General features: G+C 42.4%; 1 long non-coding RNA gene across 1 annotated transcript in view; it reads right to left on the bottom strand.

Annotated features, from left to right (window-relative positions):
* Nucleotides 1-18131, bottom strand: part of LOC122174057 (uncharacterized) — a 246653-nt gene that overhangs the window by 207523 nt on the left and 20999 nt on the right. The window contains exon 3 of the long non-coding RNA XR_010590713.1: nt 11405-11547. This is a non-coding gene — a long non-coding RNA (uncharacterized LOC122174057). The remainder of the gene's footprint in view (nt 1-11404; nt 11548-18131) is intronic.

The following is an 18131-nucleotide window of genomic DNA, read 5'->3' on the forward strand; positions in this document are numbered from 1 at the left end:
TTTCATCACTGCAAATTATTCTTCTTTTCCCTATTTTACAATGAAAATTCAAGTTTAAAATGCGGCATTCCTTGGGCAGATATTTGATTTTAAGTGACACGTATGCTATCTAAAGATAAATTCTGGTCTTAGCAGAAACAGGCCATACTACACTGCTCTTGTAGGATCAAATAAATGTAGCTGAAATCAATGTGCCTATATCTCATGGCTCAAATCTATTTGGACATCACAGTCCAATGGCAGTTGTCATACAATACTGAAATTATAGCTTCTGGGATGGGTGAATTGCTTCAGAAAATACCTGGCTGAAATATTAATCAGTTGAACTTGAACCTTTTTCAAGTTTTACTTCATTTTCTCCTTTCTCCCCCCTTTCTCTCTTCCCCTCCTCAATATAGCTGAACTTTCTCTTCTGCAACCCTTCCAACTGAATTCGGCCAAGCTTAAGATTTATTTCAATAGCCACAGGTCTGTTGCATTGAAAATTTTGCCAAATGTAGGACTTGGATCAAACATAGATGCCCAAAGTTTGACACTTTTCTCTATATTGAAGGTACCTAAGCAAAAGTGGTTTGATTTTCAGATGTGCTAAGTACCTGTAGCACCCAGTTACTTAGACTCAGACTTTAAGGCCAGAAGGGACCCTCGTGATCATCTTGGATCTTCAACATTCAGAAAACTAAACAACTTTTATTTAGGTACCTAAATACAGAATTAAGTGACTAACCTTTAGGCATCTGAGTTTACAGGTGTCCTATATTAAATTTTGTCTGCCTGGATGTTGTCTGTACAGCTAAATATTCTAATTCAGGGCATTTCATGGGGCCCATTTGGCCAACAAGGAATTGAATAATTTGCTTGATACTAGGGCTGGTGATTAGTCACAGTTAACTCATGCGATTAACTCAAAAAAATTAATCGCGATTAAAAAAATTAATTGTGATTAATCGCACTGTTAAACAATAGAATACCAATTGAAATGTATTAAATATTTTTGGATATTTTTCTACATTTTCAAATATATTGATTTCTATTACGCCACAATACAAAGTGTATAGTGCTCACTTCATATTTTTTATTATAAATATTTGCATTGTAAAAATGATAAAAGAAATTGTATTGTTCAATTCACCTCATACAGGTACTGTAGTGCAAACTCTTTATTGTAAAAGTGTAACTTACAAATGTAGATTTTTTTTGTTACATAACTGCACTCAAAAACAAAACAATTTAAAACTTTAGAGCAGGGGTCGGCAACGTTCAGCACGCGGCTCGCCAGGGTAAGCACCCTAGCGGGCCGGGCCAGTTTATTTACCTGTTGACGCGGCAGGTTCGGCCGATCGCGGCCCCCACTGGCCGCGGTTCGCCGTCCCAAGCCAATGAGGGCGGCGGGAAGCAGCGCGGGATGTGCTGGCCGCTGCTTCCCGCCGCCCCCGTTGGCCCAGGACGGCGAACCGCATCAGCAGGTAAATAAACTGGCCCGGCCCACTAGGGTGCTTACCCTGGCGAGCCACATGCCAAACGTTGCCGACCCCTGCTTTAGAGCCTACAAATTCACTCAGCCCTATTTCTTGTTCAGCCAATCACTAAGACAAACAAGTTTGTTTACATATATGGGAGATAATGTTGCCTGCTTCTTATTTACAATGTCACCAGAAGGTGAGAACAGGCATTCACATGGCACTTTTGTAGTCAGCATTGCAAGGTATTTACGTGCCAGATATGATAAACATTTGTATGCCCCTTCATGCTTCGGCCACCATTCCAGAGGACCTGATTCCATGCTGATGATGCTCGTTAAAAAAATAGTGTGTTAATTAAATGTGTGACTAAACTCCTTGGGGGAGAATTGTATGTCTCCTGTTCTGTTTTACCCACATTCTGCCATATATTTCATGTTATAGCAGTCTCAGATGATGACCCAGCACATGTTGTTCATTTTAAGAACAGTTTCACAGCATATTTGACAAAGTGCAAAAAAAGTACCAATGTGAGAGTCCAAAAAATAGGTACAGTACTCAACCCAAGGTTTAAGAATCTGAAGTGCCTTCCAAAATCTGAGAGGGACGAAGTCTGGAGCATGCTTTCAGAAGTCTTAAAAGAGCAACACTCCAATGATGAAACTACAGAACCCGAACCACCGAAAAAAAAAGAATCAACCTGCTGGTGGCATCTGACTTTCATGATGAAAATGAACATACATCGATCCACTCTGATTTGGACCGTTATCGATCAAAACCTGCCATCAGTGTGGACATTTGTCCTCTGGAATGGTGGTTGGAGCATGAAGGGACATATGAATCTTTAGCGCATCTGGCATGTAAATATATTGTGACACTGGCTACAACAGTGCCATGCAAACTCCTGTTCTCACTTTCAGGTGACATTGTAAACAAGAAGTGGCCAACATTATCTCCTGCAAATTGTAACCAAACTTGTTTGTCTGAGTGATTGGCTGAAGTAGACAGAGTGGACTTGTAGGCTCTAAAGCAGTGGTCCCCAACCTTTTTTTCTGGCGGGTGTCAGACGATGGGCCACAGAGGACCGTGGCAGCGGACGAGCATCCGCCGAAATGCCGCTGACAAGCGGCGTCATCCAGAGGCATCACCGCCGAAATTCGGCGGCATTTCAGCGGCTGCTCGTCCGCCGGCCAGTATGTGGGCGCACTTAGAAGCTCTGGCGGGCTCCATGGCACCCGCGGGCACCGTGTTGGGGACCCCTGATCTAAAGTTTTACATTGCTTTATTTTGGAGTGCAGTTTCTTTTGTACATAATTCTGCATTTGTAAGTTCAACTTTCATGATAGAGATTGCACTATAGAACTTGTATTAGATGAACTGAAAAATACTTTCTTTTATTTTTTATTGTGAAAATATTTGTAATGAAAAATAAATAGAAAGTGAGCACTGTACACTTTATATTCTGTGTTGTAATTGAAACCAATATATTTGAAAATGTAGAAAACGTCCAAAAATATTGGTATTCTATTATTGTTTAAGAGCAATTAATTGCAATTAATTTTTTTCATTGCTTGACAGCCCTACTTGATAGATAAGTATAAGCACATTAATTTCAGCTACATTTATTTGGTCCTACAAGAACAATGTTGTGGGGCTATTTCTGTTAGAACCAGGATTCAACTTCAGGTAGCAGGAAACTGCTACAATATTTGAACTAGTATAACTGGTGTGGCAAAGTACCTTCTCCTCAGCAGGCTCAGTTCTTTTTAGTCTTGGAGACTCAGGCTTGGGCAAAGCAAATCCACGTAGGTAGCACAGGGTCTGGCTATTCTTTCCCTCAGTCAGTCCCTTGGGCTTGATTTTCTTCCCTTCTGGGGACAGAGTGCAGCCTTCCTTGCTGGAAGGGTTCAGAGAAGGGTTCCCAGCTTTTTTTTTTTTTTCCTCTCTCTCCTCCCCCCCTTCCACGCCGGGGGGGGGGGCGGGGGGGTGGTTTAAAAAGGTCTCAAGCAGTTGGAGCCAGCTGAACCTAATTAGTTCCCTGGTAACCCTCTTTCCAGCTGAACCTTATTTCCCAGTGGTTATCTCCCCTCAGTGGATTGGAGAGGCCTTTTAACCCCCAGGACTAATTACTACCCCTCCACCCCCTTTGTAGCTGTTTGCCCTGGGTTTGCCACACTGGTCTTTTAATACATTCTGCATAACTGTGTCTAATAACAAGCAATGAGACTTCTGCTGCCCGTGATGTCACAGAATGATGGTGTACCTTCTGCAAACACAGTGGCCCAGAATTTCACAGAGGGGAGGAAGAGGTTTTGTTTAAAAAGCACGCTAAAATGTGTTTCAGCACTGTAGCCTGGTTAGTGGGAGCATTCAGAACATAAATCTGGGATTAACTCGGCATGCAGTTTGTCTTTGAAAAATAATGTTCAAGTTGTGTTTCCTGTTAAAATGAGCAACCCACTGAATGCAATAGGGCTGCACACATGAGGGCAGAAATTGGCCCTCTAACAGAATGCTTTTGCACTCTTTTTATGGCAAAGATGATGATATTTGGGAAGGGCTGGTGTGGAGAATGAGGGAGTTATATATAGTATTTTCTATAAATATCTCATGCCTGTTGGGTTATCTGTGTGATATTATCCTGCCTGAATGCATTGAGTTAAACCAAAGGAGGTTGTAAGGGAGACAGGCAACAGAACAGTGGCAAAGATAAGGGACTACAATAAGGTATAACAAGAGTCCTTGAGGAGAAAGTGGGGAAGCCATTCATTGGGGGATTACCTCTTACCTGGCTGCAGCTAATCTAGTGCGGTGTATTTTTCCCAGACCAAAACCCCGTGATGAAAGGAAATACTCAACCCCTTAAAAATGCTTGCCTAAAGAAGGAGGGGGATTGCTCAGGGAGGAGTGTCAGTGAGAGCTGACTGGCATGTATACAAGGAGACATATAGAGATAGAGAGGTTTCAGAGTAGCAGCCATGTAGTCTGTATCTGCAAAAAGAACAGGAGTACTTGTGGCACCTTAGAAACTAACAAATTTATTTGAGCATAAGCTTTCGTGGGCTACAGCTTCGTCAGATGCATGTAGTGGAAAATACAGTAGGGAGATATATATAGATATATATAGATATATATATACACAGAGAACATGAAACAATGGGTGTTACTATACACACTATAAGGAGAGTGATCAGTTAAGTTGAGCTTTTATCAGCAGGAGAGAAAAAAAACCTGTTTGTAGTGGTAATGAAAATGGCCCATTTCCAGCAATTGACAAGGAGATATGAGGAACTGGGGGAGGGGGGAATAAGCATGGGGAAAGTTTTACTTTGTGTGATGGCCCATCCACTCCCAGTCTTTGTTCAAGCCTAATTTAATGGTGTCCAATTTGCAAATTAATTCCAATTCAGCAGTCTCTCGTTGGAGTCTGTTTCTGAAGTTTTTTTTGTTGTAATATTGTGACTTTTAGGTCTGTAATTGAGTGGCCAGGGAGATGGAAGTGTTCTCCAACTGGTTTTTGAATGTTCTAATTCTTGACGTCTGATTTGTGTCCATTTATTCTTTTACGTAGAGACTGTCAGGCTGCAAACAGGACAGTCTGCTTTTCCCAGACCGGGATAGAGTTAGCTGGGCTGATAGGCACTTACAAAAGCTTGCAAATTAAAATTAAGGGGCTGGGAAAGGGAATATGTGGATACCCTTTATTGTTTACTCTTTGCTCTGCATGGTATGTGCCTCTGGGTGAAAGAATAAATAATGCTTTGTTCTGAAAAGGCAGAAGCTGGTTTTGAGTCATTAATCAACCACTGCCATGGACTCTTAGGCTACATCTTCACTACTTGCTGGATCGGCGGTAGCTGAGGCTGTGGGGGAGGGAGGACAGCAGGGGAGGGGCCGGGGGCTCAAGGGCCGGGCAGGACGGGCCCGCGGGCCGTAGTTTGCCCATCTCTGTTCTATAATGTATACCGATGAGATGTTGACCCATTTACAACCCTTCACAGGGCTTATGCTGGAAAGTTCAAAGCACTTTGAACTTTAACAAATATACTTTTTATGGATTATTTTCAACTCTTTATGCACTTTTCTGCCTATGGGAGAGATACAGATGAAACTGAACATTTGGCTCATACACATCCTCTGAATACATAGGGTGAAATCCTAACTCTCATTGACTTGAATGGAGTCAGAATTTGATCCCATAACACAGAGCGAATGATTAAGCATTGCTGAGCAATGCTGCAGCAAGGTGCACATTATTCAAGCAAACAGACTTAGCTGTATCGTACATTTCAAGACTGTTTTAATTTCCAGGATATTATTTGTCTTGAAAGATGTAAGATATGAACAACAGTAAACAAAAATGGGCAAAATGTACTACATGAGAAAATGCAAATAGTGACTTCTCTGAATTTTGGAGTAGCATAAAATTGAAATTGAGTTACGCTATGATTAACTGATTTAGAATTATTCCTGTGGGGTAATTATCCTCAATCAGATTCTGCCAATGCAACTTTATACAAATTGCCACTTTGTATTTTGTACTGTGGTTTCAGGTGCCCACAGAAACTCATGTCATATGTAATACTGGTATGCAAGATTAAAATTGGAAAACAGCATTTAGATGGCAAAACAAAAAATCTAAGTAGCCCACTGTATATCATGGCCTGGTAGGTAACAACTGATACTGGCTCACATTGCATCCAAATGCATAATTCTGAGAAACTGAAAGGCCAAGAGAATCTAAATTTATAGAAGGGCTACAAAAATCTGTGACTGACTTTGTCTCTATGGAGTGATTAACACGTAGGTCGCAGGAGAAGGTCAAATTATATGGCAATTTACAAAGAGTATGTCCATATTTCCAGCTCATGTCAAACCAATTATAAAGGTCTGGACTATTGCCATCTAAATCCTTCCTGTCCAATTAAACAATTGCTTAGGGCATGAACAAGGCTGCATTATTCCTGTCTATCCTGAGCCGCTCTTTGCATGGCCTCTTTGTTGTTAAGTCCTGTCCGTTTTCTGTCTCAGAGGTATTCTTTTGGTTGGCCCCTTCTGCGTGTTCTTCCAGCTGCCCAATAACATGCCTGCCATGGCATCTTTACTCTTAACACATGTCCCAGGTACTTCCATCATCTTTTCTAGATAATTTTAGAAATTGGGGTTAGTGAACTCTGATGGATCTTGGCATTGGTTAGAAGTTCAGTTTAAGACTTAGTATTTATCTGAGGTATTGGCTTCCATGTGTCTGACGAAGTGGGCATTCACCTGAAAGCTTATGGTCCAATACATCTGTTAGTCTTTAAGGTGCCACAGGACTCTTTGTTGCCTTTTACAGATCCAGACTAACACGGCTACCCCTCTGATATTTGCTTTTAAGGGTAAGCAGAAACCTCCACTGAAGACAATAGAAATATGTATTGCTGACCATGGTTACAGATAGGTTCTGAGTATGGGAATGAGGGAGAAAAGGCTAAACAGACAAATACTGGGAAAGAGCAAGACAGCCTGAAGGAAAAACTGAAAGCCTGTTGACTACCCCAGAAAAAACAGGGGGAGGAGTTTTTGGGGTCAGGGATGCAGGCTAAAAAGAGTGTTCTTGCTGTTGTGAGCAGAAGCAGCGGCTTCCTGCTATTTCATTCCTTCTGTGTTCAAAAACACAAAACTTGGTACATTCTTTGTAAATACACACAACTGCATAAAATAAATAACTGACTATCAATTTCTCCTCCTAACTGTGATAATTTACTAGACCCCAAATTTTTGTCTAGCCACTTCGGTCAAAAGGGGTAACTAACATTTTAAAGCAGAATAAGCAAATACTGTCCTGGTGTAAAATTATCCCAACTGAATTTTAAAACCTGCCACTGGAATCCCAGGGGTTTACAGAAGATGATTTATGGCCTTTGCTTTCAGACAGATGCTAGAAATTGATTTCTCATGTTCAGTGCAAGTCTCATAGCTGAAAAAATCAAGTATTGATTCCATTAAATAAAGCCGTTTTGTAGAGTTACAACTTGTATATAACAATTAAAGCTGTATATCTCACAGTTTCTGGATAATTGCACCTATATTTCCCACTTGTGGTCCTTGGCTGGCACCCACTTAAAGGTTTCTGTCTTCCAGCTGGGCAGGGACCCACATCTCACTCCCTTCTGACTTGGGTTTTTAAGGCTGCAAAGCTCCCTGATCTACACTGTGATATCTCCAGCAAGCCAGTTTGCCTAAGAGACCAGTGTCTGTGCTTTGCTTTCTCTCCAAGGGCTACCACCAGTGTATTGCCCACAGTTACAAGTTATCACAAAGCTCCCTTTTAAGCAAGCACATTTATTCTTAAAGTAAAAGCATTACTGAGAAAACATATCAAAACAATAAAAGAACCTATACACATGCTAAGCTTACCAGAGGTCACCCCCAGCTCCAACATTGGGCTCTAGTAAATGACAGTCCTTCAACCCCCACTACTGGGTTTTCCCTGTGGTTACACGTTCACATCAGTCTTTAGATCAGGAACCAGAACAAAAGTCCCTACTCAGTTTAAGCACAGGGTATTTATCTAAAGAGTCCTTTCTTGGTCTGTTGGTCTCTGGAGACGCCAGTCGGAACCAGAATACGAGAGCCTCCCCAGGAGGAGGTGCCTCCCTGGAGATGTTATAACCTGAGTGATTTGCCTTGATCACTTCCTGGAGGAGCTGTGCTCGCCCTCCACCCATGGAGTGCATATAATCCCTGGCCCACAATTATACACAAACCATTCATACACTTAAGACAATATGATCTCGCACAGATACTGCAGGAAGTTGCCCTCTCACTGTATGAATGAGAACTGAGTCTGACTGGGTACCCCATGTGCATCCCCCAACTATCCTTCATACCACTAGGTAATGCCATTAAAATTATATTTATTTAGTAATTTTGATATTCTGGGAAACAGCAGTTACCTGAAAAGGCTGAATTTACAGGAATAATGGCATATTAATGAGCACAGTCCTGGGACACACTACACCATGTTTAGGGTTTGGCATTTCTGACATTGGTGATGAACGGATATCAGGCTGAAAGTAAAAATGCATCAGGTGGTCAGTGACCAGACTTCCCTGCCTTATACCACCTCTGAGTTTGTATGCAGAGATAAATCCTAGAGTATGAAAACAACAGCATGAAGGGAGCTAACAATAGCAATGCCAACAGATTTAAAGCCACTACTATATGTAGGTACCACCCTTCTTCTGGGCCAAACAATTTCACCCCCGCTCTCTGTTCTGCTACTAATACAATGCCATTGATGAGCACTGTGCTTTGCAGACAAGAAAGAAGACAAGGTCTGTGTCCCAAGAATCTTCCATTACAAATTATTACCATATAGAGGACTGAAATAATTTAACCTTCCAGTTGTGGGGTTTCCATGGAATTCTTCTGCTGAGGGAACAGGATTTGCCCCCAAAGGACAACTAGGGACTCAGCACTCAGCCCATGGATTCCTTAAGATCTATATACATCTCAAGAGGACATGTCATATGTAGGCAAGGAGCACTGATGCCTACTACCTGCTGATTTCAATGACCAAAGCGTTAAGTGCTTTTTAGTCTTGTTACCCTGCAGACCTAACACAACTAAGGGTATGTCTACACTACGAAATTGGGTCGATTTTATAGAAGTTGATTTTTAGAAATCAGTTTTATACAGTCGATTGTGTCTGTCCGCATTAAGTCAGCGGAGTGCGTCCTCATTACCGTGGCTAGCATCGACTCATGGAGCGGTGCACTGTGGGAAGCACAGTTCCTGCAGTCTCCGCTGCCCATTGGAATTCTGGGTAAAGCTCCCAATGCCTGATGGGGCAAAAACATTGTCGCAGGTGGTTTTGGGTACATGTCGTCACTCTCCCCTCCCTCCCTCCATGAAAGCAACTGCAGACAATCATTTTGCGCCTTTTTGCCTGCGTTACCCATGCAGATGCCATAGCACGGCAAGCATGGAGCCCGCTCAGCTCACTGCTGCTGTTATGAGCATTGTAAACACCGCGCGCATTATACTGCAGTATGTGCAGAACCTGGCTAAGAGACGGCAACACGAGGACAATTGTGATGAGGACATGGACATTCCTGAAAGCACGGGCTGTGGCAATTGGGACATCATGGCGGCAGTGGGGCTGGTTGATACAGTGGAATGCCAATTCTGGGCCCAGCAAACAAGCACAGACTGGTGGAACTGCATAGTGTTGCAGGTATGGGATGATTCACAGTGGCTGCGAAACTTTCGCATGCGTAAGGCCACTTCCCTGGAACTCTGTGAGTGCCCTGAAGCGCAGGAGTACCACGATGAGAGCTGCCCTGACTGTTGAGAAGTGAGTGGCACTAGCACTGTGGAAGCTTGCAATGCCTGACTGCTACCGGTCAGTCAGGAATCAATTTGGAGTGGGCAAATCTACTGTGGGGACTGCTGTGATTCAAGTAGCCAATGCAGTCACTGATGTTCTGCTATCAAGGGTAGTGACTCTGGGAAATATGCAGATCATAGTGGATGGCTTTGCTGCAATGGGTTTCCCTAACTGTGGTGGGGTGATAAACGAAATGCATATCCCTATCTGGGCACCGGACCACCTTGCCAACCAGTACATAAACTGCAAGGGGTACTTCTCAATGGTGCTGCAAGCACTGATGGATCACAAGGGACATTTCACCGACATCAACATGGGATGGCCGGGAAAGGTGCATGACGCTCACTTTTTTAGGAACTCTGGGCTGTTTGAGCAGCTGCAAAAAGGGATTTACTTCCCAGACCAGAAAATTACTGTTGGGGATATTGAAATGCCACTAGTTATCCTTGGAGACCCAGCCTACCCCTTGCTCCCATGGCTCATGAAGCCATACACAGGCAGCCTGGACAGTAGTAAGGAGCAGTTCAACTATGCATGAGTTCGGAAAACATGTCATCGTGAGTGCGGTTTTTTCACCTTCTAATCTGCGATAACCTCAGGGACGGAGATGATAGGGGAAGCATAGAAACATTTGCACATGTGGAGGGATAAAAACGGAGAATAAAATTTAAGATGATACATTTCTGAGAACAAAAAGGAAACTCTTTCACAGTGAATCAAGCAATTCACAGCAGACAGCACATGTGCTTTAGGTACAAGGTCACATTTTGCCTTTTATATTGAGCACCTGCTGGTATGGTGACACATCACACACAGCAGGGCAACAGAATTCAGTTTCCAGGCAGCCATAGTAAGCCAAAGGGTACGCAGGTTTGGCTTCTAACACCTTGATAACATGTGGGAATGTTTTCAAACTGCAGCGCCCTCCTTTCCCATAGCAAGCAATGCCGGTTGGGTTTGCCATTTAAAAGAAGGGGGTCTGGTTTTCGGGTGGATGCGCAGCACACACTTCTCCCCACCCCTCCACGAGGCTATTTGGGATGATCCCTTCACCCCTCCCCCCGCCGCGTGGCTATTCTCAGGGATGATCCCTTTTAGCCAAGCGCAAAGAGCCCAGCATGGACGGGGTCCTTTTACTGTTCCCTTACAAAAATTCCCCTATTTCAACCAGGTGACCATGAATGATATCACTCTCCTGAGGCTAACACAGAAAGATATAGACCAAATATTGCTTCAATGCAACCAAAACCCAGGACCATTCGCTGCCATGCTTTGTGCTGCAATGATTCCAGACTACTTGCTACTGGCTTGGTGTGGTAAAGAGTCCTACCGTGGAGGATGAAATAAGGCAGCCCTCCCCAGAAGCCTTCTGCAAAGGCTTTCAGAGTACCTCCAGGAGAGCTTCATGGAGATGTCCCTGGAGGATTCCCACTCCATCTCCAGACACGATAACAGACTTTTCCAGTAGCTGTACTGGCCACGACTGCATCCCAAGTCTTCAGGGCAAATCAGACATTAAACACTATTGCTTTTAAACCCGGTACTGTAGTTACAAATGTACACTCACCAGAGGGGCCTTCTCCGCCCTCAGGGTCCGGAATCCCGCCTTGGGAGGGTATTGGCTGCAGGATGATGAAACTGCCGGGGAGAACGGATTCACCACTTGCCTGCTGAGCATTCTCCTCCTCCTGCTCCTCGATTTTAAGAGGCCTTTAGGTCGATAGAACAGGGTTGCTTGTGTAGACGCATTCATTATAAAATCAACCTAACACAGCTAAATTCCACCTAACCCTGTAGTGTAGACAAGGGCTAAGGGTTTGTCTAGCCCATTCTACGGGGATGAGATTGCTAAAGTGCACCAACATGCTGTGCACTAATTGGTTGATGTAGACCCTGCTAGTGTGCTTTAACAAAGCGCTGTTTGAAACAGTACTACATTAAAGCACAATAGGGAATCTTTAGTGCACACCAGCTTGGTGCTACACAGACTAAGTTAATGTACACCAAGCTAGTGCATTTTAAAAATCACACCTCTGTAAAGCACATTATCCCACCATGTAGACAAGCCCTTTGAGCGTGAGCTGGATTCTATCCCAGTTTGTATAGCAACAGAAATATTCACTAAGTTCTATTTCCAACATTGTTTAAAGCTTTAAAGGCAAATTGGAGGCAATGAGGTTACACAGTTGAAGATGAGACCATTGTATGAAGACAATGGGGATGAAGAAGTGTGGCGGCATAATTAAACCTGCAGAATCTTTAGTAATGGTGATGAGGCATGAGCCAGAAAAAAACCCAGCTAGATTTTCAGGTCTTGGGTTGATTTTGCTGGACTACCAATTTGGAAAACAAATGTCTTTATTTGTGAAATGAGCAAATTTGCCTGGAAATCATTAAGACCATAAATATGGACCTCAAATGCCACTTTTAGACTCACTTTAAGGTGAAAAATCTACACAAATTATGCAGAAAACCAAATCACAGCAAAAAAGCCCTCCAACTTTTGAAGCATACCATGCTTATAATGCTTAGAGCAACGGATTGACAGTCAGGACTCCCAGGTTTGCTACCAACTTGCTGTCTAAATTACAGCAAGTCACTAAACCTCTCAGTTTCCTCCTTTGCAAAATGGAGATGATACCTACTTAACTTTAGTAAGGGGCTTTCAGACCCTCTGATGAAAGGGACGATACATAAACTATTACTAAAACCCATGGATTTTCTTTTTCTAAATGCGTATGTGAATTTGTTCTCTCACCTGACTATTCAGGAGGTTTATTCCAGACAAAAGCTGGGTAAAGATGCCTTACAAAGGATTCTCATTGCCCTGGGGTTTTCATGAAGATGATTTGGGACTGGGAGGGAGCTAGTAAAACCCGTACAACAATGGTGGCAGGGAAAAGATGACAAATCTCTCAGGCAAGGGGAAGGAATAATCCACACTAGGGGGTCCCTCCTCTAGTGACTGGTCCACATAAGATAAGAGTCTACTATAAACTGCCAGCAAAAGAAGCAGTTTATTTAACTCAAGTCTTTTCCCTTTTTTTGCACTGTTATACAGTTATTAGCACAAAAATGGGATTCAGTGGAGAAAAATATATTTCAAATGTATGGTAAGTATATTTGTCGAGGTGCATCACCATATGCACATTTAGTTAAGAATCATCATGAGATTTTTATAATATATGAGCTTCCTTGTCATGACTATACATGAAATGATCCCAAAAGATGTTTTTAGGGTTGTGAAATTACAAGGGATTATACAAATTAATCCCTAAAACTAAGGAAATAAGAATTGACAATCTGAGTTAAGAAAAAGGATGAGTTAGTGTATAGATACAACCTGGAGATGGGGAAATTATTTTGTCTTGATTACATTTTCATGTTTCTAAATGTCTATCATTTTTTCTTAATGTTATAGTCACTTGTAAAATACCAAATTTAAAAAAAGTTAGTGCATACCTTTTTGATAGAGGTACTGCCCCAAATTTCTTCAACCGGTTTGCATTACTTGTTTAATTGATAATAAAATTAAAACAATAGTTGCAATAGTCTGACATTCACAATGGATTGCTAATTCACCTTAGCAGCACCACAAATGCCAGGTGATTACTACTCAGTGTGCATATTCCTAAACCACTGGGGCATGTTTCAGAAATTTCACTGACTAACCCTTCATTGCTGCATATTTTATTACTGCCCCGATAGCACTAGGACTGTATCATAAACTAATGAAATCCAATTATAATGCAAAAATGCACTCATTTCTCACCGGCTTGTAGGATATTCAATGACTGCTATTTATTCAGAAACTTCAACAACTCAAATAAGCTAAACAGAATAGAAGGTGAGCTATAGAAATGTATAACAGCTATAAAAAATTAAACCTCATTTCAAAATGGTCATCGTAGCTATTTGAACAATACACAATTGGAGCTAATTTGCCCCTTTCCCTCACTCCACGATTCCCAAAACCATATTTATACACAGTGGATGAAATCCTGGCTCCACTGAAATCAATGAAAGTTCTATTGATTTCAATAGAGCCAGGATTTCACACCTTCTCCCCAGCTTTTAGTGTGTTTTCTATAGCTTGACCAATAGTAACTGGAGTTTTGCACACACCTGCAGATCATCTCATAATCCCTTAAATCGGTCCCTACCTTTGATTAAAATTTCTGACATTGGAGACTAATACTTATGCAAACCAAACCCAAGTCAGACGGGTTGTGAGAGAAAATGAGGTTATCTTTCCCTCCTCTCACTTATCAGAGGGGTAGCCGTATTAGTCTGAATCTGTAAAAAGCAACAGAGGGTCCTGTGGCACCTTTAAGACAAACAGAAGTATTGGGAGCATAAGCTTTCGTGGGTAAGAACCTCACTTCTTCAGATGCAAGCCTCTCCTCTCACTTGTTACACACAGAGTGTGAAGATTCTACAATGAGAAAAATCAGAAGATTGGGTCTGCTCTTGCTGGGTTACATGAAGGATATTTGACTGCGTCATTATACTAAGCCATATCCTTCACCCTAGTAACATTCTTGCAAAGCAATCACGCTGCTGTCATTCCTCTCCACAGAGGCCCATGGGTTATTAAGAAAGGGAATCATATTTATGAGTGAAACTATTTAGGAGAACAACTCCTCTTACTTCTTATAAAGTGCAGCCAAATGCTCTGTTTTTCTAACAAGTACCTCCACAATGACCTTGGGACAATTATTCACAACTGGGACTGCACACGATATCATTTCTAAACCACAGCTGAATATTTTTCCAGTAGACATGAACACACACAAAAAACAATATTTCCTGTAACAGATGCCCAGTGTAACAGTAGGAAATATATAGTAATGACATTTATACAAGAAAAATAAACACAACTATCATCCATGGATAGACAGTTATCAGAACTCTGGTGAAGTTCAGAAAAAAATTGTGTCTTGATGTCCATCTCTAGTTTTTCATTTGGCCCAATACAAGACATATATCAAGACAGTCCCTGCCCTGGAATGTTACACCCTCAAAGACAGGCACAGAAAAATAAACCTTACGGGATGAGCAGTGGTAGACTTTATACACATTACCTACATACATAACAATACCTACAAAGCACTAAGAGGTTTGAGAGCTTGTTACCTAAGGATCTGCCTCTTTGTGACATATCGAAGTTGGAATCAGTGGAGTTGTTTGAACACTTGATTTAAATGAAAGGTAGTTGCTGGCAGGATGCTTTCTTGTAACAGGTATTCAACTCTGGAAACCTGCATCAACTCTAGGCCCAACAGAGCCAAGGTCTGTTAACTTCTCTGCATGCTGAAGATTGTGGGTTTATAGATGGAGGTGCTGGAGAATGAAGGAGTATTTAAGAGGGGGGGTTATGGTATGGAGGGGTACAGACAACCTATTTCTTTATATTTGTGGAAGAATCTATTTCCAGGAAGTTTGCAATAGACTATTTGAAAAATCCAAGTAATGCACTGATTTTTTAATATATATTTTTCCTATACATTGTTTAGTGTTTTGAGGTATCTAGGGCCCTGAATATGTGCCAGAGAAACCAAAATAACTAATACCCACTCAGACAATCAGACATGCAAACTGTTTTCTGTTCAATATAATCTTATTGACAATTAAGATACGATAAGATGATACAAGGGATTACATCACGTTTAATGTTCTGCTCATTTGTAGCTGTAAGGATACTAGAGTCTACTTTGCAAAACTGACTTGGAAAGCAGTTACTTTGCCAGCAAGGGTGAAATGTATGTTTTGGTGCTTTTCCCAGCAGAACTTAGCTCATACAGGAGATGTTTTCCAGAGAGGTCCTGCATTTCATCTTTTTTTTTTTCCTATCTAAGACCTAGCATAGTATCAATTTACTCCATCAGCAGAATTGTGGACCCAATCCATCAGCAGAGCTGGTGCCAGCACATTAGCAACTCCCCACAGACCCACACAATTGGGGCTTTCCATATATGTAAGATGGCAAACCTCCCCCAAACTAGGGTACCATCACTTATGAAGGAGGGGAGCCCCAGTGAAGCCCACTCTCCAATGGTGCACCATCAGCTTCATGGGTAGTACAGGCCTGGAGAAAAACCCTGTAATTTGGCCACCTCATTCAGCATAGGCCCCTAGGAAGACCCCTTGAAAACACCAACTACAAGGGGACCTGTGGACCCTTCCTTACATGCTCAATGGAGCCTGCAGCATGAGGCTCAAAGCTCCTTTCTCCTCTTAGTGTGGAATGATTAGCTGACTGTGAGCACGCTCAAAACAGTTAGTTTCCCTCTATCCCTAAAAGAGCCCCGCCCTACTCTGGAACCCTTGCAGGTGCCCCTGCTCATATGCGTAGAGCTGCATAATGGTAAAATTGTCATGGATTTGTGATTTTTTCTGTGTCCATGACTTTCCTTTTGAGTTCATGATTTTAATAAACTCACCCCACAGTGACCGTTCCTGCAGCTACTCTCCCTGCAGCTCTGGGCCCAGCTACATGCTCCAGGGATTTGCAACCTGGCGCATGAGGTCACAGTGCTGCTCAGATTTGGCCTGGCTGCCGCTGCGTCATGACGGGGAGGGAAGGGGATGCTTTGAGTGAGTAGCATTGCAACCTGGTGCCAGTCCCAGCCCCATGGGACAGGAGCTGCTGCCATGCCTGCGGGGTGAGTTCAGGGCAGGCTCTCCAGCTACCCTCCCCAGCTCCCAGGCCTCCAACCCTTCAAGGGCAGGACCCAACTCCCCCAGAACCTTCCCCCCCCCCATTATAAATAGCATTCCCATGACTTTACACACCATTGGCCCCTAAACTGGTGACTTATTAAATTTACTGTGACTACTTAGTGACTTTTGAGCAATCCCTCCCCCCCCCAAAAAAATGCTGTGACAAATGTGCAGCCCTACACACAAGTAATCTCACTGACTCATTGGTCTAATCCTGTAGGGTTTGGCCAGCTCCACTTTCTATGGGCTGCACAAACTTTAATGGGCTACATAAAGCACACAAGGAAGACAAGTGACTTGTCCCAGTCACAGTACCAGGATCCTGTTTTCCCCAGTTCTTTGCTCTAATAGCCCACATGACCCTGTTACAGTACATGCATCTTAAAACGTAAGATATCCTTGAGGAGCTACTCCAAATTGTGAAGGACCTGGTTCTGATCTCTTAGCAGTGGTGAAACTCCAGTGACCTCATGTATAGAGTTCTACAGGACATGAATAATGATCATTGGTAATAACTAAGCATTGGCTTTTAGAAAACTGCTCTCACAGTCCCCTGTAAAATGTGGTTATTGTATCTGGTGTAATCTTATGAGATAGAAAGATACACTATATATAAGTAAACTTCATACTGTATGTAAGAGGGTCAGCTGGTATTAAGCTACTCTTGAAATATTCCACAATCTCTGTGCTATTGCTGTGTTTTTCCAGGCAATAAAGTCATGGAGAGCTGCTATAAAAATAAAAGATTGGTCAACAAAAGATCCGAATTTAAAGGGAAAAGCAAAGTAGCACATTTTTCTTTCAACAAAATGGGTAAGAGGGTGATCAAATACAACATCCGCAGCACCAGGATAAAGGCCAGGCTGGTTTTAGGTTTGTTTTGGTCTTTTACATGTGGACTTTCTTTTAGAAATGGAAAGTCCTTCGGGTTGTTTGTTGTGTGGTGTGGGTGTTGTTGTTGCTGATGCTTTTAACGGATGCATTCCATGGCACCACACAGAAAGCCAAAGCTGTTCAGACTATTCTAGCCACCTAAACTCAATCCCTTTCATTCAGAAATGATTGGTGGCCTAACTAGTATCAAAAAAAGCTATTCCATTACTTTTTAAAAAATCATTTGAATTTACTGCTGGTGAGAGGTGTCAGACTGACATGGGGAGGGCTGAAGGCCAAATTCTCCATGGTGTAATTCCATATAAATCAATGGGGTTACACTAGCAAAGAATTTGGGTGACCAACCATCTACAGGTATAGCAAAGGAAATGGCATTGCAAATTTCCCAACAATGCACTACCGGCTGCCTCCATCTTGTCCTGCATATCTGACATTGCCAAAAAAGGATGGTCATTTTTGTGATGTGAACACAAGATCCTCTATATACAGATTACCAGAACAGCCCAGAACTTTGGGGCTGGATTTGAATTGGTGACCTAAAAGGGAGCATTATTCCACCATCACCCAAGATTTCCAAGTGTGCCTACTAGGGAGGACAAGAGGGAGAAGAAGTAGGAGAGACTGTAAATCTGTGCTGGCCAAGCAGAGGCAGCTAAACAACAGTTGCACTTTGCTGC

This window comes from Chrysemys picta, chromosome 10 (genome assembly GCF_011386835.1).
Source record: "Chrysemys picta bellii isolate R12L10 chromosome 10, ASM1138683v2, whole genome shotgun sequence".
In the NCBI taxonomy this organism is placed as follows: Eukaryota; Metazoa; Chordata; order Testudines; family Emydidae; genus Chrysemys; species Chrysemys picta.